The 24,748-nt window shown below is 43.2% G+C and overlaps 1 protein-coding gene across 5 annotated transcripts in view; it reads left to right on the top strand.

Moving 5' to 3' along the window:
- The window catches only part of LOC107034498 (uncharacterized), a 212,351-nt gene that overhangs the window by 97,636 nt on the left and 89,967 nt on the right, over positions 1 to 24,748 (top strand). For all 5 annotated transcript variants that reach the window (XM_072938405.1, XM_072938407.1, XM_072938404.1 and 2 more), the window contains exon 3: positions 1,644 to 1,753. The gene's annotated coding sequence lies outside the window, so the exon portion shown is untranslated. The remainder of the gene's footprint in view (positions 1 to 1,643; positions 1,754 to 24,748) is intronic.

Here is a 24,748-nt window from a genome sequence, read left to right on the forward strand (position 1 = left end):
AGAAATATGACTTGTTCCTGGTTTGGAAATAACAATATTGTTAAGATGTTCATTTCCCTCAAAATTGTTCATACATTCATCACAGTGACAAAATCACAACAGGCTCTTTTGGGTGGGTGTTTAGAAATTGACAGGTGATTCTAAAATTTAATGGAAATGAAGGAGCCCTGTAATAACCAAAAGAAACTTAAAAGATAAAAAATGCTGGGGGACTTAAAGTACCTGGTTTTGAGATTTATTTTATAGTGGCAACATTAAGGCAGGATGGTGTGGGTGTAAAAAAAGGACAACTAGATCTGTGGAATATTATAGAGTCCAGAAATGGACTGTCATACAGTCATTTGGTTCTGACAAGGTACCAAATCATTTCAGTGGGAATAAAAGGTCTTTTCAGTAAAGAATGCTGGAATAACTGGCTATTCCTATGGAAAACAGTGAGCCTTCACATCTTCTTCATACTATACATACAAGTTAATTTAAAATGGATTGTAGACTTAAGACATTAAAGGCAAAACTGTAAAGTTTATAGCAGAATATGTAGAATGTCTTTATGAATTTGTGGTAAGCAAAGATTTCTTTAAGATGATGCCAGAAAGCATTAACCATGCATAATTAATAATATGAATTCATCAGAATTAAATCTGCTCATAAAAAACACCATTAAAGGAAGCCGCAGACTAGGAGAAAATATTCACAATACTTTTACATCACCAAGGCATATCTGGAATTATTAGTTATTAATAATGAAGACCTTGAAATTTTAAAATGGGCAAAAGTCATGAAGAAACCTTCATAAAAGATACGAGATCATTCATCATCAGGAAAACACAAAATAAATGTGCAGTGAGATAGCACTTTGTATCCACTAGAATAGTTAATATTAAATGACTGTCAGCCACATATGCTGGTGAAGAGGTGAAGAAACTGAAGCTCTGATACTCACCGGTGGGGATGTAAAATGGTAAAACTAATTCAGAAAATATGTTTGAAGTCATACCTCTATCCTGTGACCCAGCAATTTGACTCTGAGATATTTACCCAAGAGATGTCAAAACATACATCCACAAAAAGGCTCTACCAGGTCAAGGAACACTTCCTGCATCTGCTGTTAGTATTGGTGGCTGATGGCTCACAGCTGCTCCCCCTCAAGAGAATTGTCCTCAGCTGATAGGTGCCACCTCATTCAAGAAGTTATACTCCCACTCCGAGAAGGGGTCAGCACAACTGATGACTGATACAAAGTACAGAAGGTCAGCCCCCTTGTCTCAAGGAGAATCCAAGATTTGACCTGTGACCTCATCCTTACTCTGCTTCCTCCCTCCCTTTTAGGTTTCTCCTGAGAGCACTCCTGAAATAAATTATCTGCACCAGAATCCAAGTATCAGGCTCTGCTTCTAGGGACTTAACCTGCAATAAGAGGTCACAGCTCTGAGAATTTCTTGTACGAGAATGTTTATAGAAGCTTTATTTGTGTAAACCAAAAACCGGGGATTTGTGGGATGGGAAGGACCCACAAATGTCCATTTACTGTAGAATGGGTAAACGAACTGTGGTATATCTTCGAATTTGAGTTCTATAAAATTTAATAGAGTAGGATTGGATTGGATTGGACTGGACTGAACTGAACTGAATTCCATTTACAGGATTGAATGCCCATCAGCCATCAAAATGAACAGACTGCTGACACATGGAACAGCATGGATGATTGTCAGAGACAAAAACCCTGCAGCAAAGCAGATTCATAGGATACAAGGTCAGTCCACGGCTGAGAAAAGTACCCATTCAGTGCCCCCCCAAAAAAAGCTTCTGTGGCCATCTCAATAGTTTTCACATCTGTTAGTGATTAAAAATGCACTGGTAAAATAAGAAGAGATGATACTGAATTCTTCTCTCTCCTTCCCTCCTGATGACTGTATATGTATCATTGTACTTGTGATTTGGATAAATTTTCAACTTTTTCTAGAGTAAATTTTCATCATGCACATTTAAAAATGTTTTTAATGAGGTATAGTTGATTTACAATGGTGAGTTATTTTCAGGTGTATAGCCAAGTGATTTGGTTACACATACATATATATGTATGTGTGTGTGTGTGTGTGTGTATATGTATATATACGCTTTTTTCCAATTCTTTTCCACTATAGGTTACTACAAGATACTGAATATAGTTCCCAGTGCCATACAGTAAATCCTTGTTATCTATGTTATATATAGTAGTGTATATCTGTTAGTCCTGTACTCCTAATTTATCCCTCCCCCTGCTTCCCCTTTGGTAACCGTAAGTTTGTTTCCTGTGTCTGAGTCTATTTCTGTTTTGTAAATAAGTTCATTTGTATCATATTTTAGATTCCATATATAAGTGATATCATATGACATTTGTCTTTCTCTGTCTGTCTTCCCTTAGTATGATGATAACCTTTAGGTCCATCCATGTTGCTGCAAATGGCATTATTTCATCCTTTCTTAAGTCTGAGTAATCTTCCATTGTATACACATACACCACGTCGTCTTTATCCATTCATCTGTTTATGGATACTAAGATTGCTTCCACATCTTGGCTGTTGTAAAAAGTACTTCTATGAAGATTGGGGTGCGTGTATCTTTTTCAAATGAAATTTCTCATCTTTTCCAGATATATACCCAGGAGTGGGATTGCTGAATCATATGGTAACTCCACTTTCAATTTTTTAAGGAATCTCCATACTGTTCTCCATAGTGGCTACACTAATTTGTATTCCCACCAGCGGTGTAAGAGGGTTCTCTTTTCACCACACTCTCTCCAGCATCTATTATTTGTAGACTTTGTGATGATGGCCATCCTGACGGGTGTGAAGTGATACCTCTTTGTGGTTTTCATTTGCAGTTCTCTAATAAATAGCAATGTTAAACATCTTTTCATGTATCTGTTGATCATCTGTATGTCATTTTTGGAGAATGTCTATTTAGGTCTTCTGCCCATTTTTTTGATTGGGTTGTTCGGATTTTTGCTTGTTTTTATTATTGAGTTATATGAGCTGTTTATATGTTTCGGAAATTAATCCCCTGTGAGTCGTATCATTTTCTTCCAGTCGGTAGGCTGTCTTTTTGTTTTGTTTATGGTTTCCTTTGCTATGCAAAAGCTTATACTTTTGATTAGGTCCCATTTGTTTTATTTTTGCTTTTATTTCTTCTACTTTGGGAGACTGATACAAGAAAATATTGCTACGATTTGTCAGAGAATGTTTTCCCTCTGTTCTAAGGTATCAAAACTTCTGTTTATGTCCTTAAGCCATTTGGAGTTTATTTTTGTGTATGGTGTGAGGGAGTGTTCTAACTCCATTGATTTCTATGTGGCTGTCCAGCTTTCTGGAACCATTTGGCGTAAGAAAATGTATGGATCTTTTTTCACACATCTGTTTCATTGAGCTTTAATTTCTTTTCTTTTTTTTAGTATGAATGTTCTACTTCCTAAGTCAATTATTTTAATCATTTTTTTCAAAATAGTATCCATTTTTTCAGATTTTAATATTTAAAATTTTCTCTACATTTTTTCCTGTGGTTACTTCTTTCTTTTTTTTTTTTTTTTTTTTGTTCTTGATTAAAATAAGCAGAGCTTTACCTATGTTATTTATTTTTAAAGAACCAGCCTTAAATTATTGATTTTATTTCCTCCTTTAAAACTTATTTTTCTAACTTTATTAATTTCTTTGTCCTGAATTTGTGGTTACTGCCCAATTTCCGTCTTACTGACTTGATCATTTAATTTAGTTTTTCTTATTCTTTTTTGAAATGAAAGCATTTAATCTATAATTTGCCTCTGACTGGTTTTGACTAAATTCTGAGGTTTTATGTATAATGTTCTCAGTTTTGTTTTCACTTCAATGTTCTGTCATTGAAATTTTTATTACCTTCTTTGCACAATATTTGTAGGACAATGTTAGTTTCTTTTTTCCTCATTTCTGAGTAGTTTTTTTTGCTGCGTTTGTTTTAAATTCTGTCAATTTCTAGTTTTATTGCAATGTAACCACATAAGATACCCTTTACATTCTTTTCCTTTTAGAAATCTTTGAAGGTTTTTTGTCTTGCAGATTATGATCAATTTTTAAGCTCCCCTTGGGACCTTGTAAAGAATATGTATTCTCTGTTGGTTAAAAAGCTTGACGTATCTAGTAAATCAACCTTACTTCTTTTATTATCCAATTATGCATGCTATGTCTACTTGACCAAATGTGGTATGTTAAAATCATCAACATTCATAGTTCTGTTAATGTTGTCTACACATACAAGAATTTTTACCTTATATATTGTGGAGACAGTTCATTTGATCGATAAAGTTTCATGCCATTATATCTTTACTGAGGTTGGTAATTATTACCAAACTGAAATGAATTATTTCCCCTTTAATGCATTTTGCCCTGCATGTAGTGTTAATTGTAACCTTATCACTTTGCTTTCCTTTTTGCTCAAACTTACCTAATATATGTTCTTATCTATAATATATATGTATGTGTGCGTGTGTGTATATGCATAGTGTGTGTGTGTAATTTTCTTTTGCATGATACTTTGTTTTAGGGGTGTGTTTCTTACATTCGTCATATGGCTGGGATTCTTTAAATTAATTTAAGTATGCTTGTGGTTTAAAAAAATGTTTTTTCGATTTCTAAATAATTTTAGATTTCAAAGAGGTTACAGAGGTTTCCTACACATTCTTCATCCAGTTTCCCTCATCTTACCTTCTTACATAACCATGGTCGGTATAGCTAAATTAACACTTCGTCAGGGCATCATCAGCTTTTCCAGTAATGGTCTTTCCTGTTTCTGCATCCAGTCCAGGACTGTACGTTACACCCATTTGTGTCTTGTTTGTCTTCCCCATCTATGAAGTTGCCTTCATCTTTCCTTGTTTTTCATGTCGGCACTTTTGAAGAGAACTGTTCAGGTATCTTATAGGACACCCTCAGTTTAGGTTCATCTCATGATTTCTGATGACTATCCTGGGGTAATGGATTTGGGGGGGGTGGGTAACACGGCAGGGACAGCCCCTGCTCACTGCATGTGTCAGGATGCCGTGGCATCAGGAGGACACAGCAGGTGATACTGTGTTTGTCCACTTCCTGAAGATGGTGTCTGTCAGGTTTCTGCACTGTAAAATCATTATTTTTCCCTTTCTATATGCTATTTATCAGAAGCAATCACTAAATCCAGCTCAAATTCAAGGGGGGAGGGAAGTGAAGTCCCACCTCTCGGAGGGAGGGGTACCAGACAATTTGCAAACATATGTTAAAGCCACCTACAGTAATTAACAGATACAGTGGGACGAACTTGGGGGTTATGCAAACACCCTGTTTAAAATATCCTTGAAGCTTCACCCACTAATTTTCGCCTTCATCAGTGGATCTCGCCGGCAGCAATTATCACTTTGGTATTCTAATGGTGATGTTTTAATTCTCTCGTTCATCCTACATGTATTAATTGGGAATTCTTCTGTACGGAATATTCGTCCCTTCCCCTCTAATTACTGATTTACTTAATTGGCTCTTTATCTCAGTAAGCACTTGTGGATGTTTGTTTTACTCTTCAGGTTATAATCCAGCACTAAATGTTGTCATTATTTATTTTGCCATTGGAATCTCTTTGGGTTAACTCCCAGGACTTTCTGACCTGCTCTATCCATCTGTCCATCTGTCCATCCATCCACCCATCTATCCATCCATCTATTCATTAGCATTCACTGCTTTCCAGTGCTGCCTGACCCTTGAGGCTCATCTTATATTTTCTCTGTCTTAGCCTTAGAATCAGCGCCCCCTCCCACCCCTAACCTCTCTAACCATCAGGAAAATGCAGATCGAAACTACAGTGAGCTGTTGCTCCTGCAGGTTTCAAGTGGTCCCTTAGTTGAAGAATGCAATTCCTTCTGAAAACCCCGATTGAAGCCAGGGAGCTAAATCTGCTGCTGCTGACATCATCAAGCCAAATTTCCACAAACTGGAGCTGATAACTGTGGCTAAAATTGGGGTAGCTGCGAATGAGGCATTACTGATGTTAGACAGAGGCAGTAAGTGGCCTTTAATCTTAGGAGTTCATGGAAAGCTGGCTGGTGTTTTGGCCTCATTACAGCAGCTGAGTCAAAACACTGGTTAGAAACCACTGGAGAGACATGCACTTCCACTCCCAGGCAGACACTGTGGAGACAGGATGGCCGTGTTTGTCCGTGTGAGCCTGTGTGTTCATGCTCTGGCACTGCCAAGCCCCGACAGCATCTGAGTCACCCCCTCGGACCCCTGCAGGTCATCTTTGTATACCAGCGCTCAGCTTCCTGGTCCTGACTCAGGAACCCAGCATGCACTGTGAATTCCAAGTTTGCAAAGGAGAGAGATGCTGGCAGGAGGTTATGATGGAGGCTGCTGGTTTTTGCAAAGGAGAGAGATGCTGGCAGGAGGTTATGATGGAGGCTGCTGGTTTCTATTTAGTTGCATGCCAGTGGATCATTCTAGAGCAGAAGGAGGGAGTGGGTAAGAGATCCATTGTGCACACGATGTAGCGTTTAATCCACAGCCTCAGGTCAGATAGGTCCTTTTCAGCTCCTTCAGTTTGAGGAACTCAGAGTATCCGAATTTCAGGTTCCTGAAAGCACATCTGGAAGATTTTATTGCCTTTGTTTATGACCCTGGTATGTGTCCCAGCAGGAGACTGCTTTGTTATCAGAACCTCTGGGTCTGGGTCCTGGAGCTTCTCTCTGAGGTCTGGGCAGATCCTTCCATTTCTTCAACTATAAAACAGGAACGGTAGTCCTGGTCCTGCCGCCGTGAAGGGGTGTTCTGAGGCTTGTGTGGCAGATCATGAGCGGAAGTGGCGTTGCCAATTCAGCTGTCCACCACTGTGTGGCAGGGTGATGTGGTTGTTCAGGAAACAGCCTGTGGACTCTGACCACCAGGGTGATCATGATAATCCCAGTGTGGACCCTCAGCGGGTGTGAACTGGGAAGACTGCTTGATCGTGGTGGCTCAGTTCCCTGGGAAAGGGATGGCACTAGTCCCTGCCCTAAAGCTGTGTTGCATGGTTGATACATGTTAATCATATTTCTCTGTGCCTGGCACAGAGCAAGCGTATTAAACAGGTCCTGATGATTGGAGCTGTTATCCAGCCCTATCGGATCCTGTATCTATTAAACAACCTAAACTTTCAGAAAGGTGTTATTCCTGGATCTTTCCAGACTAAGAAGAGAGCCACAAAAGCGCCCTCACCCCCTAAGAAATGTGCATCTCCACGGGTTCCACCTTGTTTTCTGTTCCATGTAGGCATCCCGCACGGTTTGTTTGTAATCACAGATAGTGGTATTTTAAAACTGAAAGGGCCATTTAAGCTCCTCCAGTCCAAGTCCATCCTTTTGTAGGGAAGGAAATCGAGTCAGAAAGTCCAGACAGCTTGACACAGAAGTAAGTGAACTCTGGAGCCAGGCCTTCTCACCCTGAGGCCAGTTCTTTCCACTAAAGTTTGACATGTTCCCGTAAGTTCTCAGGATTATAAAGCCCCTTAATCTAGAAGAGACTGGCCTGAACCCCCTACTGACATCTTGTGGAAAGTCCCTGAGAGGGACTTTTCTGAGAATTCCCCGGGAACTTGGGTTCTCACTTCCTCATGCGTTGGCTTCTTCCAAGAGTAGCCTTCCCATCTTGCACCATGCTGACCTTCTTTCCTACTGTGCCGACCTTTTCAGGTTCATTTCATTTTCAAATTCAGTTTTCTTTTGGTCTCCAATCCAGTTTCCAGGTTCAAAAGTGAGGTCCCAGTTCCTCCATTTTCTCTTGCTCTGATTCTTCTCTGTTGCCTTCATTCCACTCCCATCTGCCTCCCACACTTTCATTCCCCCAAATTACCACAGGACTATGTTGTTATGTGGCAGCCTTTTAAAAAAGGTTTCCTTTAACAGGCATTAGTTAAGAAAATATAGAAACAAATTCTTCCCATTTTCTCATGCAGAGCAACTCAACTCTCAAACTCAGCTCTGGGCCACCTCCTTTTGCCACTAAAGCTTAGAAGTTACCACTTACAAGGACTTGGATTAAGCTTATCAACCAGGAAATCCTCCTCACCGTGTTGTGCAAAGTGGCTGCTGTGGCCCCTCCATCACAAATACCTCCTTAGCAGTTCCCCTGGAAGAGTTTCTTAATAGTTCTGGCAGAAAAACACTGGGGAAGATTCTAATTATCCTGATGTAGGACAAATGTTTATTCCTAGATGAGAATTTATGGCCAGAGGTGGATGGGCTTTCCTCTGAGTGGCAGGCCCTCCTCTGTGATGGTGGTACTCTGGTGGGACAGCATCCATCTTAACCATTAGCGAAGTGTTCCAGGAGGGGAAGAGGACTTCTGATATCCAAGGAGGTGGGGATGATGTGCTAGACAAAAAAATTACAATGTCTACCCCAGGCAACATTAAGGCAAAAGTCCCTTGGCCTGAACCATTCTGCACGTTGCCACTTGATTAATCTTCCTGGAACACCGCTGTTCTGAATTTCTCTCATATTTCACAACTTTCAAAGACTTCCTGTCACTCAGTGGATAAATCTGGGTTGGAGATAGTTCAAGGAAGGTACTCAAGACTGTGCATGACCTGCCTCCAGTTTGCCTTTAATTTTGAATTCCAGATGGCCTCCTGCCCCCTCTATAAAGACAGCCTTTGGGAAGGAGAACGTAGTTGGTGTCCCACAGACACATTTCATAGGTCCTACACCTGGGGCGTTACACAAGCTGTGACATCACCCAAGGGCCTGCCCTCTTTCATCTAGAAAATCCCAACCATCTACAAGGCACTTTCTAACCCCATCTCTTGTGAGACCCCTCATGACCACCTACTTCCTACCACCCAGGATGGTGAGACAGGAAATGAGCAGTGGGAGACAGTGACTGTGGATAGAGCTTCCTCCTGACAGCAAGGAAGATGCCTGCTTGGGGTGCACCATTTTTAAGTGTAAAAATTGTAAGTCACTTGCACTGATTGCACCCAGTGACTCTTCAGCAAAATGAATGTTGGACTTGATGTAAGGTCCCATCCAACTCCAAAATTTGATAGGAGAGCCTGTAAAATTAGGTTTGAACTTGGTAGTTGTACAGCACCGGTGATAGTGTGATGTATAATATACTGGTCCTTGTCCTCATTCCTGGAGTAGACTTTTGGGATTTCCTAAGTGATGAGTGTTAACGGTGAGAAGATAGGCTTGTGTTACTCATATAACAAACCCCTTTCAACCACACCTGAGTTTGTATTAACGAGGTGATGTTTGGAAAGTCAATAAGGATGGGGACTGGTTGCCAGAGAAGCTAACCACATGGTTAGAGGGCTGGAACGTTCGGCTTCCGCTCCTGCCCCCACCTTCCCAAAGCCCTCCAACTCCCAGGGAGAGAGGGGGTGGAGGTTGAGCCAGTTACTGATGGCCAGTGATTCAGTCAGTCATGCCTACCTAATAAAACCTGCATGAAGAAAGCTAATCTACAGTTTGGAAAGCTTCCGGTTTGGTGAACACATGGAGGTTCTGGGAGGTCAGTGCATCCAGAGGGTACTTTGCCCTGTGTAGCTCTTACTTCTGGCTGTTCCTGAGCTGTATTCTTTTATAATAGACTGGTCATCTAGTAGATAAAAGTGTTTTCCTGAGTTCTGTGAGCCATCCTAGCAAATTGTCAAACCTGAGGAGGGGGTCATGGGAAGCCTCGGTTTATAGCTTGTCAGTCAGAAGTACAGGAGGCCCAGGAGTTGTGTTTGGCATCTGAAGTGGGGCCAGCCTTGTTGGACTGAGCTGTAGAGGAGGAAAAAAAAAAAGTTCCCTCTGCCCTTCTGAATTCTTGGTGGAGAACCCCAGTCATAAAAGACAGATTAACAGGAGAAAAACAAACAAGTTTAGGAACACGGATACCTCCTGTATACATGGGAGATCCCAGGAACACGGAGCAACTCCCCCAAACAGCTCAACCCCTCACCTTAAATACCAGCTGAAGACGAAAGACCTTGGGGAACTGCGAGTCAGTTACGGGAACTGAACAGGAAAAGCACAGTAAACAAGGGCAAGGTCACAAATGGAGTGTCCTTGTAAATGTAAATTTCCCTCCCAGACGGGCAACTTGTTCTCTGTTTTCAGAGATTCTCCCGTGTTTTTAGCCTTTCAGAAACAATCATCTCAAAATATCCTTATGCCAAAGAAGCGTATCTGCCCCCTTACCCTGTGGGGTGTGACACCATCTCCACACAGACAGTAGCAGATTGAGTTGGACTGTAGGACAGCCAGCAAATTAGCCAGCTGGTGGAAACTCCACACGTTTGGTGACCAGAAGGGACATGGATAGTGTCAACTGAGATAAAAATCACATGACGTGGGAGTTGTCAGTTAAGTTTTATTCAGGGCAAAATGAGGACTATAGGCCGGGAGATGACGTCTCAGAACGTCCTGAGAAACTGTTCCAGAGGGGCGGGGGGGGCTCAGTGTTACATATGACTTCAGTGAAGGGGGCACGTGCAGTCAAGCACACATTTCGGCAGAGGCCTGCTGCTGGTCCCAAGGAGCAGGGGGCATCTTTAGTGATTTCAGTGCTTTTCTCGATATGAGGAAACCCAAGAATTGGGCTCATAAAATTGTTCCTGAAAATATCTAACTATCTGAAGGCCTGTTCAGCCAGTTTCCCCAGAGCACAGAGCACCTCATTCCTGAATTCCTTCCTGGGAGTGTTGGAGGTCAGCGGCTGCAGTGGCTCGTGAGCTAATCCCAGCAGAGGTAGATGGCAAGTGGTCCAATCCTTGTAGAGGCAGGTGGCAAGTGCCAAGTTTTGGTTAGCAATAGTAAGAGAAGAACAAAGAGTTCTCCTGTAGTTGATGTATAGAAGTGTTTCCTTTCACCACTAACATATAATTACTTTGGAAATCACATGCACTCTGAGAAAGACATGCCTTACCCTGGGCCACTCCTCTTTCAAGAGCTGTTTTGCACTTTGTTTTCAGGAAGATATAAATAAACACCTACCCCTCACTGTGTTCATTGCCCCCTTAAAAAAATGAATGGAAGAGGCAGATTGAATGCCAGCCTCTCTGCCTTTTTGTGGAGAACAGAAATAAAGCCCCTTTTGATACATGTCTGTTCTCTCCAGTAGAATCATTCAGCCTTTAGAACTACATGTGTTCATCCATTTACTTTCCTAGGAGGTGGGATGGTGACAGATTCTGCCAAGAACACAAGAAAACAGAGTATAATGGTTAACAGTATCCATTTAGAAATTTGCATACAAGGTGAGTTTTAAATTATGGTTTATTAAGCATTCAATATGAATAAGTTGCCAAGAAATGGGCCACCCACAAAGGTGTGATGAAGGTAATCGTCTTCATTTGTTGCATTTCATTTCGCAGCTCCATTTACTTGAAATGATTTGGTGCCAAAATATATTGAACAACATTATTTCCTTCTCCTGAGTGTACTTACACACCAGGAGAGAGGAAGGGAGCATTTCAGTCTCATAGTGGGGAGAAAGGGAGGCAACATACTGGGCAGACTCCAAGCTGAAGGCTGCGTTTTGTGTTTCAGTAGCCAGTGAATTTTCTATTACCTGATCCCAAGGAATGCCTCCAACTGACGTGTCAGGGGCTGTCATTACACTGCCATCGGGTCTGACAGTCATGTTAGTAAACACTGAGTGCTACAGAGGTTGGGCTTCTCTCTGGCAAACGCTCTTGAGTTTATGAACACACCTAGTACCGCCTCGTCAAGTCTGCTTGTTCATCTGCATTTACAGATGCCCAGTGGTAGATGGGCTGAAATACTGCCCTGGGCAGGGCACGCAATGGTCCCCAATGGCCCCCAGTCAAAATACAGGGCAGAAACAGCAAGCCAATCTCGAGGCTGGGGGTGGAGGCATTTCCTGTATTTTGTGAATTCCCCTGTCTGCAGGCTGCTGCTAAGGTCTCTGCACTCATACTTTCCTAATGAATGAGTCTCCTGAGAAAAGCCATGAACACCAAACAGATACAGTTTCTCTCTGATTCTGCCATAGCACGTGCTGTGACTGTAAGTCCGTCCACCCCACGCACGCTACCTGCGGGGCCTTCGGCTAGCGAGGTTACTGCAATTCTCAGTCTCAGTTTTCTTTTCTGTAAAACAGGGCTTCCTCTATCCACCTGTTTATTCATCCCTGCACATCCTGCCTCCCCAGACTGGAAGGTTCTAGAAAAGTAAGAGCTCTCATCTCAGTGTTCCTTCTCTCTGGCACTGCCCACCCTCCTGTTGCTGCAGGTATGCTCGGTCCCTCATTCTCGTGCACCACAGGTTCTCAGTAAGGTGTCATCTCTGATTTTTCTCACAGATGTCACCCTAGTACCAGCCTGTCTGCATCCGTGCCACAAAGGGTCACAGGTCACAGGTCACAGTCAGCAGCATTAAGCTTCCCAGTATCTTAAGAATCTATCCTCTTCAGCCTTGTGACTTGTCCAGGGTCATTAACTGGGGTCCCCTCCCTCACACGGTACCTTCTGCCTTCCACACACCAGCTGCCATTCAAACCCACGCTGAAAAGCCTGTGCAAGCCCTGCGTAAGAGGCCACAAGGGAGAAAGGTGCAGCCACGGAGTCAGGAGCATCCAAGCCGGGCTGGAAACACTACTTGAGAAGCAAGGTGGAGCCTCCGTCACAGGATCGGCTGTTGTCAGACACATAGGCCAGAGGGATAAGCAGAAAAGGATGTCAGGGCGTGGGCACCAAGGGTGGGCATGAGAGATGCTGACACGTGGACATGAGTCAAAGCCCTTGGAGCTGATGAAAGTGATCACGGCACTGAGTTTACCGACATCTCACCACGTATCCGGCACTGTGCTGACTCTTGTTACGCTCCATCTCGTGTCATCCTCAAAATGGTCTTGTTATCCCCACTTCAGAGATGAGAAAACTGGCCGCAGTTCAGTAGCTTGGCCACAGACACACACAGGCAGGAAGTGGCAGAACCACAAGTCAGTCTCAGGCTGTTCGATGCCAGACCTCAGGCCCTTACTCGCCACTCATGCACCCGCTCTCCAGCTGGGATGGAGTGGCCAGAAGACAGGGACAGAATGTGTCCACCCTGCTCGTGTGGGAAACATACACTCTGCATTTCTGCAGCTTTACCTCATCTGTCTGAAGGAAATAACATCTCTTTTCCCTCTTACTTTTAAATTGAAGTATGTTTGATATAGAATGTTGTGTTAGTTTCTGGTGCACAGTGTGGTGATTCAGTTACACATATACATGCGTGTTCTTTTCTGCTATAGGTCATTACAAGGCATTGAATGTAGTTCCCTGTGCTGCACAGTAGGACCTTGCTTTTTTCTATTTTTTATATAGTAATGTGTATCTGCTAATCCAAACTCCTAATTTATGCTCCCCCTTTCCCCTTTGGTAACTGTAAATTTGTTCTCTGTGTCTGAGAGTCTGTCTCTGTTTTGTAAATAAGTTCATTTGTGTCCCTTCTCAGATTCCAGATGTAAGTGATATCATATATTTGTCTTTCTCTGTCTGACTGACTTCACTGCGTATGACTATCTCCAGGTCCATCCATGTTGCTGCAAGTGGCATTATTTTATTCTTTTTTTTATAAGACCGAGTAGTATTCCATTGTGTATGTATGTGTACCACATCTCTATCCAGTCATCTGTCGATGAACACTTAGGTTGCTTCCATGTCTTGGCTATTGTTAATAGTGCTGCTGTGAACACTGGGGTGCATGTATGTTTTCGAATTTTTGAGTTTTCTTCTGGATATTTGCCCAGGAGTGGGATTGCTGGATCACATGGTAACTCTATTTTTATTTTTTTAAAGGAATCTCCATGTTGTTTTCCATAGTGGCTGCAACAAATTACACTCCTGCCAACAGTGTAGGAGGGTTCCCTCTCCAGCATTTATTGTTCATGGACATTTTACTGATGGCCATTCTGACCAGCGTAAGGTGATACCTCACTGTGGTTTTGATTTGCATTTCTCATAGCTAGCAACGTTGAGCATCTTTTCATGTGCTAGTTGGCCATTTGTATGTCTTCTTTGGCAGAGTCTTCTTTCTTGACCAGCCTTCCTTCTGGTACCCCAGCATTAAATGGTAATAGTGAGCTTTTAGCTGTTTGTCTTTGCCCAGGCACTCAAATAGCAGGTTCCACTGACATTAGCAGAATCCTCTGTACAGAGTCTGTTCCTTTGCACTAGTTGTGTAAAGGCTAAGATGAATGAATGAACACTCCCTGTTGAGTATCCATGTGTGTCAGCGTGTCTTGGGGGGCACTTTTACCTGCCATAGCCTTTTATCTTATAATAAGCAGTGTTCATCTAAGCAGACAAACCCAGAGAAACTCAATGACTTGCTCAGATTCATTCAGAAAGTGCAAAGCTGTGTGATGCCGAGCCAGGCTTCTTCCCTTTGGTCTCGTGCTGTTCACACTACAGTGTTTCCACCTGCAGTGACATGTGATAGGAGACAATCCAGTGAGATAAAAATGCACTTCTGTGGAACTACTATGTGCATGCCACCACTTGATGGACTGTGAGCCGGGCCTTTTGATCTGGGCAGGATTCAGACAAGAAGGAAAGCAGAGTCATTGAGGCTGGAAGAGGAGCAGGAGGGAGGTGCTGACACCACAGCACGTTAGAGGCCGGCAAGAACGTGGACCCCAATGAAGCTGCCCTTCAGAAACTCTGCCTCTGTGAACTGGAAATCGTGGATCCCAGGAGAACCCTTTGGGCTTCTGTTCCCTGTTTCCCAGAGCTCTGAAGAGCACAGCACAGGGTTTGACCAATGTCTTCAGCAGATACTGACTGCCCGGCTTCCACACACTGCGCACAGGTTTAGACACGGGATGAAACAGAGAAGAACAAATCTGCCTCCACATTGGATCTGTTTCTTTTACTTTAACCTCTGTGTTCTGTTGCTTTTACTACAAGTTAATCACTAAATGGATGTTGGCAATAAGCTTAAATTATACACAATGGCCCTTTTCTAGGAACCCTGCCTCCCAGGTAATGAGCTAAAATACCTTTGTTTAGCTCACAGGAAATTAACACAGCCCCTCCGGAGGCTGACCAGAACCAGGGAATGTTTGACTTCACTCCCTCCCCTTCTGGTATAGAAGAAGCATGAATTCTAACTCAGGCAAGATGTTTCTTTGGGACACTAGTCTACCATCTTCTCGGTCTGCTGGATTTCTGAATAAAATCACTATCCCTGCCTCTTCAACTGGCCCCTTGATTTGCTGGCATTTTGTGTGGTGAGCAGAAGCAGCTTGGGCTCGGGAACAGGGATCCAGCCAGGAACAAGACAGACAGGGTGCTTGTCCTACGGAAATTGCGTTCTGGAGAGACAGAGAGTGGACATATCTGCAATGATTAAACAAGATCATTGACCGTTGGGTGAAAGATGTAAGTAGGATAATGGGTTAGAACCACGGAGAGGCTTGGAGGCCTCTCTGAGTCAGCGACACAGGAATCCTGGAGGCCTGAAGGCAGCTGGTCCCGTGAACAGAGAACGCATCCCAGCACGGGGAACGGCCCACAAGACCTTAGTGGGCAGGGGCGTGTGGGAGAGATGTGAAGAAAGTGATGCTTTCTTCACCCACTTTAGCTGAGGGAGCAGGCTGAGACGTGGTATGAGACAAGAGAGGCAGAAGCCAGGCCGGGAGCACATTTTAGGTCATGGGAAGGGGTCTGGATTTTGTTCTAAGTCTAATTAGAAGCCGAAAATGGCATGATCTGATTTACACCTTGAGAAAGAGCCCTCTGGCTGCTGGAGAGCAGACTGGGAGGCAGAGTGAGCCACAGAAATCATATTCAGGAGACACTGTGACCACTTGTAGAAAGAGGAAATCCCTTAGAATGACCTGACAGTGTAGCAGTCGCATTTTTAATCTCACATGATCTTGCTTTTTCAAGATAACCACTGGTTCATAAATATACTTCCTGTCTTGAAATAGTAACACTAATTTGTTTTTGTTTGTTATATATTCATTCTGCTTTTTAAAACAACATATTATAAACATGTCTGTATCTTACTAAGCATTTTTATCACATCACTTTTGATGGTTGTATAATATTTTGACAGATCGATATAGTTATTGCTATATCAACGTTCGTTTCTATAATAATCCTTTCAATATGTGTGTTTTTTGTAATACCACCAGCCAATTCTCCAGTTCTCAGCAGAACTAGCCAGGTGTCCCCCCAGAATAAGTCAGTTCTGGCATTAGCTACATGAAGGTAGTGTCAGATCCCACGGGTTAAAGGCTCAGTCCCACAAGATCACCCTCCACTTCAGACGCCAGTCGCAAGTCCAAGTTGTCACCTGTGCTGCTGACCGACTGGCTGTAGGTCAGACGTTCCACGACTCCCTCCTTAGGTTTGGTGAATTTTTTAGAGCAGCTCACAGAACTCAAGAGGAACATTCTATTTACTAGGTCACTGGCTTATTACAAACGGATCTAACTCAGGAACAGCCATTTGGAAGTAATACACAAGGCAAAGTGCGGGAAGAGGTGCAAAGCTCTCTGGGCTCACCCCTCTCCCAGCACCTCCACGTGTTCACTAAGCCGAAGCTCTCTGAGCCCCATCCTTTTGGGGTTTTTGTGGAGGCTTCATTATACAGGCATGATTGATTAAGTCCTTGGCCTTTGATGATTAAACTCAACCTCCAGCCCCTCTCCCTTCTGAGGTCAAGGGGTAGGACTGAAAGTTCCAACCCTCAGATCACAGGTTTGGTTCCCCTGGCAACCAGCCTCCATCTTCAAGTTACCCAAAAGTAACCTCATTAATATAACAAAAGACATCCCCATGACTCTCATCACTTAGGGAATTCCAAGGGTTTTAGGACCAAGTATGTATTTCTTATAAATTTCAGTATCACAGTACTGCAGTGAGCAATCTTAAAAACAAAACTTGGTGAATACATTTAATATTTTCCCAAGGAAGCATTCTCAGAGATAGGATTTCTGATTTACCGATAAAATTTTTTAGTGTTTGCTCTGCTTTGCTAAATTATACCCAACGAATTCTTATTTACTCATACTTTTGCTAACTCTGGCTAACACAGAAAATGATTAAATTTTTAAAAATAGACTCTTGTCCAGCATTTCGAGCTGTTATATCCTAATTTTTCTGTAAACATAAAGAAATAAAGTCTACTAATTTAAAAAATCCTTGTGCTGCTTAATTCATATTTTTTCTGATTGAGATGTCTCCTTTTTCCTTATTTTCTTAGGCATATTTTGTATTAAAAAGTAATGAGGCATAAAACTAAATTCAGATCAAATCAGAACTTCTTTGGGGACCAAAACTTGCTGAAACTGGCACCAAGTCCTAACCTTAACCTTAAATTGGATACGGTCCTCGAGGCAGCATCCTTGTGAATGGATCTGTTTATGCTGTGAAGCTTCCACAGGAATGTGTTTATTTTAGGGGAAAAATTTAGAAGGAAAAAAAGAAGTTAAAGGGAAAAAAAAAAAAAACCAAAAAACCCAAAACCCAGTTGTCCTGGATTTTACTTAATCTCAAATTTTTTTCAGTCAAATTTGCATTTCTGTTTTCCTTAATAGATAAAGACAGCCAGGCCAATTCAACATTGGCTGACCACTTACACTATCCCAGGCCCATTGCTGGACCCAGGGAATTCAGAGATAATTCAAAAACATCTGTGCCCTCAAGGATTTCATGTTTCCCACAGGAGGTGAACAAGCCAGCAAAGCCCAATTGTGGTGCTAGCGCCACGTTAGAAAGTTGCACAAAGAACAGAGGAGCCACAAGAAGAGGATGAAAGCCAGGCCTCCCCAACAGAGACCATGATGCGGAGACGAGTGACTAGGAGCTGTTTGCTGACATCAGGAGGGAGGGCATGGGGCAGCCTGGAGTACGAGGGCAGGTGGACAGAAGGACGGAGACGAGGCCACAGGGGTGGCAGGATAAGGCCATTCAGAGCCAGGGTTGGCACACGTGCCCGTTCTGGTCCAGCCTGCCCACTAGGAGTGGTTTCCACAGTTTTAAATGTAAAATGCAAAAAACAGCTATTAGTCTCTCTGCTAGAAGTTACTCAATTCCCCTTCCTGGTCCATGAAGCCTAAAATACTTATTTTCTGACCACTTTACTGAAAAATTTTGCTAACTCCTGGTGACTTTTTTGTTCTAAGCTCAGAATATTAAGTACGACCCTGTGGGTGACAGATGCCAGGAAGCCGAGGATGAACACGTTCTGTTTTGCGTTAGAAGTGCCTGTATCCTAGAAGAAGCACAGAGGCAAACGCGAGGAAGGAGCGAGGCTAGGAAAACCAGCTACAAGCCTACTTCTCTAGTCTCCCAAAGGTGCAAGAATCAAAGAAGGATAATTGTTCCCATTAGATGTTTGAAAACACATGCACCATTTTCCCAATAACCAAATAAAATGTAGATTTGAAGAATAACTGCGCATAATCAAAGTGACCCTTGGGGAGAAAATTCTGGTTCATGGCTGTGACTACATCCACGCATCCTAACACTCCCGCACTCTGCAGGGACCAAGAATGATCACTCCAGAACGTGTGGGTGTCTGGAGCTGAAAACTAGACAGTTTTGTAAATGTCCGCCCAGATCTAACTGGAAAAACCCTAAAAGGAGAACATTAACAGAAAGCAAACCAGTCCCTGAATTCCTGTTTAGACGGTCATTGGACACGACAGCTTCCTCTTAGACCCTCTGAGAGGGGACAGAACAGCCCACACCTGCAGTGTTCAGACTCGCTTCTTCCCCTGCCTTCCTGGTGAGTCCAGGCTGAGGGCGAGAATGGTGGTTCTCACAAACCAAGTGATAGGGCTGTGGAAGCTGTGGTGAAACCACTGTGGCAGTGGCGCTTTCTCTCCAGCTTCCCCGGAAAGCAAGGGACTACTGTGGCCTGAATCCCTTTGTAAAGGAACCATGCCGCTTCCCCGCCTGTGCATGAACTGCCCTACCCTGAGGTGGAAAGACCCCAACCCAGAGGGATGCAGACTTCTACGTGCTTCTTTGTCTCCCTTTCAGTCTTTCTGACCTGGCTGGCAAGCCTGATATTCACTCTCCAGAGCAGTAAGAGACCAGCACTGGTGAAGACGCCATCTTTGCACACAGCTTATGAGTCGTCCAAGGCCATGTGAGAGTTCAGTGTCATTGGCACCAACTGATTCAAGCCCTTGCTTCATGAATTTGAGCAGAACCAGCCAATGGCAAGAGGTGGTCCGCCTTGTTTGTCTGTACAGGTTACAGCAGCAGGGGCTGGATGCCACTTCCCCTCAGGAAGGTTCACAGGAGGAGGAAGATGGAGGCCACTCTCACACTGCCACACACCCTTGGGGTCACTCTGCTCTGGTCCTTGTCCAGGCCGTGAGTGGCTGCAGGCCAGTGTTAGGCAGCCTTCCTGTTACTGTTCCTTTGAGCAACTCCCTTCCTGCGCCCCACAGCTGTCTAGTCACCGTCATCACCTCTGGCCACTATCCCGACTTCTCTCCAAACCTCGTGGGGCAGTTTCTCCCTGAGCCCTCTCACTGCTTCATCAGTTTGCATCTCCCTTCACAAGTCTTGCAGCAGCCTGACAAAGACAATAGGGTCTAAAACACGGGGGCAACTGCCAGCTCTGGTTTTCTGGTGGTGCACGTTGAGGCCTGTCCCTTCTGTGGCTTGGGGTGTGTTCTCCCACCCCCCAGGTTTGCTTTTCTACAAAGGAGTAGGTGGGCACCCCCACGCTGCCTCATGACCTCCAGTCCTTCCTCCTGTGTCTCCTAAGGTACAAGACAGAAGTACAAGCTGTGTTTACCAGTATTAAATCTCTCCTGGTTCACCAGGGAAATGGGGAGACTTACTTCATTATGTTACAGACTTGGCTACAGCTGTGTGGTTCTGATCGTTGGCACTGGGAGGGTAACTCAGAAACCGCCAGGGCGGTCTCCCGTTGGGTATCTCTGAGCACGCTGCCATCCCTGAGACAGCCCATGATGAAGACCAGCGTGCTGTTTACAAACCTGGAAATGAAGACGTAGAAAATACTGATCTGAGAAGAAGCAAATCCACCAAAACTTTGAAAGCATCATACCTGGAAGTAAACAATCAGAGTGACTCATATTTTCCTTCAAAAATTTTAGCCAATAAGGCACTATAATGGAAAAATGAATAATTATCCAGGGAGCGCTCCGGAGTTCTCAAGCAAAGTGAGGAAAAGTGTGTGTGTGTGTGTGTGTGTGTATTCGGGGGTGAAATAAACCATCGCAGAACTTACATGACTTAAAACCACCACCACCATTTATCGCTCATGATTCTGCAGAGATGCGGCGATGGACCACCTCTCCTTCACAAGGCCGTAGCCTGGGCCCCGCCAGCTGGGAACGTGGCAGAGGCAGAATATCCAAAGTGACTTCGCTTCCATGTTTGGTGCCTGATCTGGGGTGGCCAGAATCCTTTCCAGTCAGACTACTTAAATCATGCCTCAGGGTTCTGAGAGAGTCAAAGGGTTCACAGGGGCCAGGAACTTCTGCTCCATTCTATTGATCGCAACAAATTACAGGACAAGATGCAGGGGGTGGAAAGTGGACCCCCAGCTCTCGCTGGGAGGAGTGACGTGTAGGTCTAGGGGTGGGAGGGAACCGTTAGGAGTCATATTTGAAACAACCTGCCACAGACATGCTTGTGTTGGACGGCTGGCAAACACGCTCTCCTTCATCAAACTCTGGTCAGGCTCTGAGGAGCGAGCCCTCTGCTCAGCTCGTCCTCAGCTTTGCCCAGTGAGAACCGTATCTTTGAGAGCAAATGATTTCCTCCACTTGCCACTCTTAAGACATTCGAACAAATACCAGCATAGTTCTATCAGCTGGAGGCTGTGTCCCTGGGATGGCGGTTTTGACCCCCTTTAATGGCTGCCTCAGGAAACTCAATGCTGCCAAAATTATTTACTGCTTGTTCTAGCCAAAATCTGGCTAGATTTTTCTTAGAGCGTTCTTTCCTTAGAGCGTTCACTTTAGAAACCTTGCAATTGCAAATCCTTCCTCTGTTCCTTTGAGATGCATCTTCTGCGACCCAGGAATGTCTTTCTCAAGGACCTGAGAGCCATTCCTTCAAAATGTAATCATCAAAAAGATAGGGCTCAGTCCCCAGCCTCTGTGGGCAGGTCAGAGCCTGACTTTGGGAAGTGACAGCAGACACAGGTGGCTTGATCACACTGGCCAACCTGCCTGCCTGCTTTTTGCAGTTTTCTACTTTCCTGGCTCTATGAGGCTCCTGTTCTTTCCTCCTCCCTCACTCTCCCTTCAAAGCCCCAGAGACCTCTGCACAGATTGGAGCTGAGCTGCGTCTCTCTCCTCCACTGCGGCAGCCTGAATGAAATCTGTGATACAGTTTTTTAACAAGTGTCTGCTGAGTCGTTTTTCTTTGACAAAATTCCTGGTGAAAGATGACGTTGTGTTGAAATGTGGTATTTATGTTGAAGATGTAGAGAGGTAGGCAGACTGAGATGTATTTAGAATCTGGACCAAAAATTCCTGGAGATAAAGGGAAGGAGAAAGAATCAAGAGTCAAAGATAAGGTTTAAGGTTCAGGTTTGGGCAACTGCATGGTTAGTGGTGCGACTCACTGAGACTGGAGACATGAGGGCAGGGGTAGGTCAGGTCCAGCTCATTGATGCTGATCTGGAAAAGTCCTCCAAACGGACATGCCCATTAGGCCATTAGGTGTATGGATTTGAAGTTCTGAAATGAGGTGAGCAGGAGGAGTGCATCTTGAAACTCTCCTTATTTCAAAGGCTAATCAAAGTTACTTTATCCTTTAGGAAGACTAGAGGAGGTGTTTAGAAGGAAAAGAAAAGAGGGCTTTAGACTTTGGTGATAAGCAAATAAAATATCGACCATAAATTAAAACTGAGAAGGGTCAGATGGAGAGAAGGCAGGATGGAACTGATCCAGGGTGTGGGTAGAGAGAGGGTTGCTAGTCTGGTACCGCTGGGTGTGACAGCAGTGATGGAGGCTGGGCTTAATGCAAAGGCAGGTTATACTTTCTGAGAGCTCCAATGCCTCTAGGAAATAAGAAGACATTCAGTCTAAGAACAAGAATAGAAGTGATGGAGTGGGAGGAAAGTAAATGTTTGAAGTGTCTGTTTACAGGAAATGAGAGCCCAAATCGAACCAGGTTCAGGGTTATATATATATATACATGCCTCCGCATCAGGTGGTGTAAAGTGAGGGAGTGGTGAACACGGAATTGGCTGCCTGGTATGCAAGATGAACAAGACTAGTCCAGTTTAGAGCACAAAAAGGTGGAGTCCCTCCCTCCCTCTTCCCCCAGATACACCAAAATATGTGTGAATACATGTATTCTTTACTCTTAGATGGACATTGTCTGTCTAGAGGTTGGAACAACATGGGGGAAATAAAAATCCTTTTTTGTTTTGTTTTTGTTTTTTTCTGTTACTGCATAAAAATCCTCCAGATCACGTGATTTTTCTGGAAGATTGTTTTGTCTCCACAGTCTGCCCTACTCTTCCCCAGTGGCTGCTCAGTGTTAGACGCACATTGAATGCTCTTGAATTCAGCTCTTACAACCTGCTTTTCCTGGTTGTAATGGGGATGCCTTAAAACAACAGCAGATATGATCCAATTCCCATTATGTGGAAACTGTGCTTGCTTACCTCTAATAGCTGAATACTTAAGAGTTTTTTAAAATTGAAGTATAGTCAGTTACAATGTGTCAGTTTCTGGTGTTCAGCATAATGTCCCAGTCATGCATGTACATACATATGTTTGTTTTTATATTCTTTTTCATTCAAGGCTATTATAAGATATTAAATATAGTTCCCTGTGCTCTACAGAAGAATTTTGTTTTTTTAAATCTATTTTTATATATAGTGGCTAACATTTGCAAATCTCAAACTCCCAAATTTGTCCCTTCCCACCCCCTTTCTATAAGATTGTTTACTATGTCTGGGAGTCTGTTTTATTTTGCAGATTAATTCATTAGTGTCCTCTTTTTTCTTTCTTTCTTTCCTTTTTTTTTTTTTTTAAGATTCCTTATATGAGTGATACCATGATATTTTTCTTTCTCTTTGTGGCTTCATTTAGAGTGCTGATCTCTAGACCCACCTGTGTTGCTGCAAATGGCATTATTTTATTCTTTTTTATTGCTCAGTAGTATTCCATTGTATAAATATACCACAACTTCATTACCCAGTCATCTGTCAATAGACATTTAGGTTGCTTCCATGTCTTGACTGTTGTATGTAGTGTTGCTATAAATATTGTGGTGTGTGTATGTTTTCAAATTAGAGCTCCCTCTGGATATATGCCCAGGAGTGGGATTGCTGGATCATATGGTAAGTCTATTTTTAGTTTTTTGAGGAGACTGAATACTGTCCTGCATACTGGCTGCACCAATTTACATTCCCACCAGCAGTGTAGGAGGGTTCCTTTTCTCCACACCCTCTCCAGCATTTGTCATCTGTGGACTTTCTAATGATGGCCATTCTGACTGGTGTGAAGTGATAGCTCATTGTAGTTTTGATTTGCATTTCTCTGATAATTAGTGATATTGAGCATTTTTTCATGTGCCTATTGGCCATTTATATGTCTTCTTTGGAGAGTTGCTTGTTTAGGTCTTCTGCCCATTTTTGGATTGGGTTGTTTGGTTTTTCTTGCTAAGTTGTATGAGCTGCTTATATATTCTGGAATTAAACCTCTGTCAGCTGCATTATGTGCAAGTGTTTTCTCCCATTCCGTAGGTTGTCTTTTTCTTTTGCTTATGGCTTCCTTTGCCATACAAAAGCTCATGTGTAATAGGCCCCTTTTGTTTATTTTTGCTTTTGTTTCTGTTGTCTGGGTAGCCTGCCCTAGGAGAACGTTGCTGAGATTTACGTCAGAGAATGTTTTGCCTGTTTTCTTCTAGGAGGTTTATTGTGTTTTGTCTTATACTGAAGTCTTTAAGCCATATCGAGGTTGGTTTTGTGTGTGGAGTGAGGGTTGTTTTAACTTCATTGATTTACATGCAGGTATTCAGTTTTCCCAACACCGCTTGCTAAAGATTCTTACACTTAAGGATATTGAAACTGAAAGAACTGTTTGGATGAGATTTACTTTAGTTACTAATTAGTTTCAGGCACCGGGCTAGGAAAATTCTGGTTTGAAGGCCGCATCTGACCCTCCACCTGAATTTATGTGTCCTTAGAGAAGGGATCAAAAACTGAAATATTGAGATAGTCCCAGAAACCAGAAAGCATCATGTTACACTGAAAGTTGACTTAGGCACGTCTGAAGTGGATGTCACAGCTGTCCTGTGTGTCCACCCCCTTTAGATTTCTTACTTGCTGGCAATGAATAGAGACCAAATACACATACATCGTTTTAGTATTTGGTGACTAGAATTGCATACTCCTTTTCAAAACTTAAATGAAAAGGTAGCCTTTGTTGTAAATTATTCTTTCATGTCTTTGACTGACTTTTCTTCTCCTGTAGCTTGTTAGCTCATGATACATGAAAGAATTGTCCCCTCTTGGTACCAGCAGATCAGTTTCAGATGATGATTGTTAAATCTGTTTTTAAAGAAAAAGGTGACATGAGCCAGATGTGTCCAGAATACTTCTTTTTTTGTTGTTTCCTTTTTTCTAATTAGTCTCATGAAGCCTCTTTGAGAACACACAGGGGACAAACATGATTTCAGATGACATCAGCTGGTAGACAGATTTGCTTTCCTTTATCCAGTCTGATATCTACTTTCATTTATCTAAATCTTAGACAAATGTTATTCTGTTCACAGAAGGTAA

The sequence above is a fragment of the Vicugna pacos genome, chromosome 16 (assembly GCF_048564905.1).
Source record: "Vicugna pacos chromosome 16, VicPac4, whole genome shotgun sequence".
NCBI classification, from domain to species: domain Eukaryota; kingdom Metazoa; phylum Chordata; class Mammalia; order Artiodactyla; family Camelidae; genus Vicugna; species Vicugna pacos.